Below are 245 nucleotides of genomic sequence, written 5' to 3'. Positions count from 1 at the left end.
CTCCGTGCCCTACATGGCTTGTTTGTATGTGCGCCCAGCACCAAAATAGACACATGTGCCGGAGCCGGCGAGAGGAAGTGAAAAGTTCACCCTGTACAGTACTACAGATGCAAAAACATGTTGTTGGCCGTTCCCTCCTCCCGCTCCGTAAACACTTCGTGGAAGGGAAGGCGGTGAAAACCAGAGGGATCGCTGCATGGTAAAAGGCAAACAACCCCAAACCCCTCCGCTCCTCCTTCTCCAAG

This window comes from Eurypyga helias, unplaced genomic scaffold (genome assembly GCF_000690775.1).
Source record: "Eurypyga helias isolate BGI_N326 unplaced genomic scaffold, ASM69077v1 scaffold35487, whole genome shotgun sequence".
Taxonomy (NCBI): Eukaryota; Metazoa; Chordata; class Aves; order Eurypygiformes; family Eurypygidae; genus Eurypyga; species Eurypyga helias.
This window is presented reverse-complemented; position numbering follows the sequence as displayed.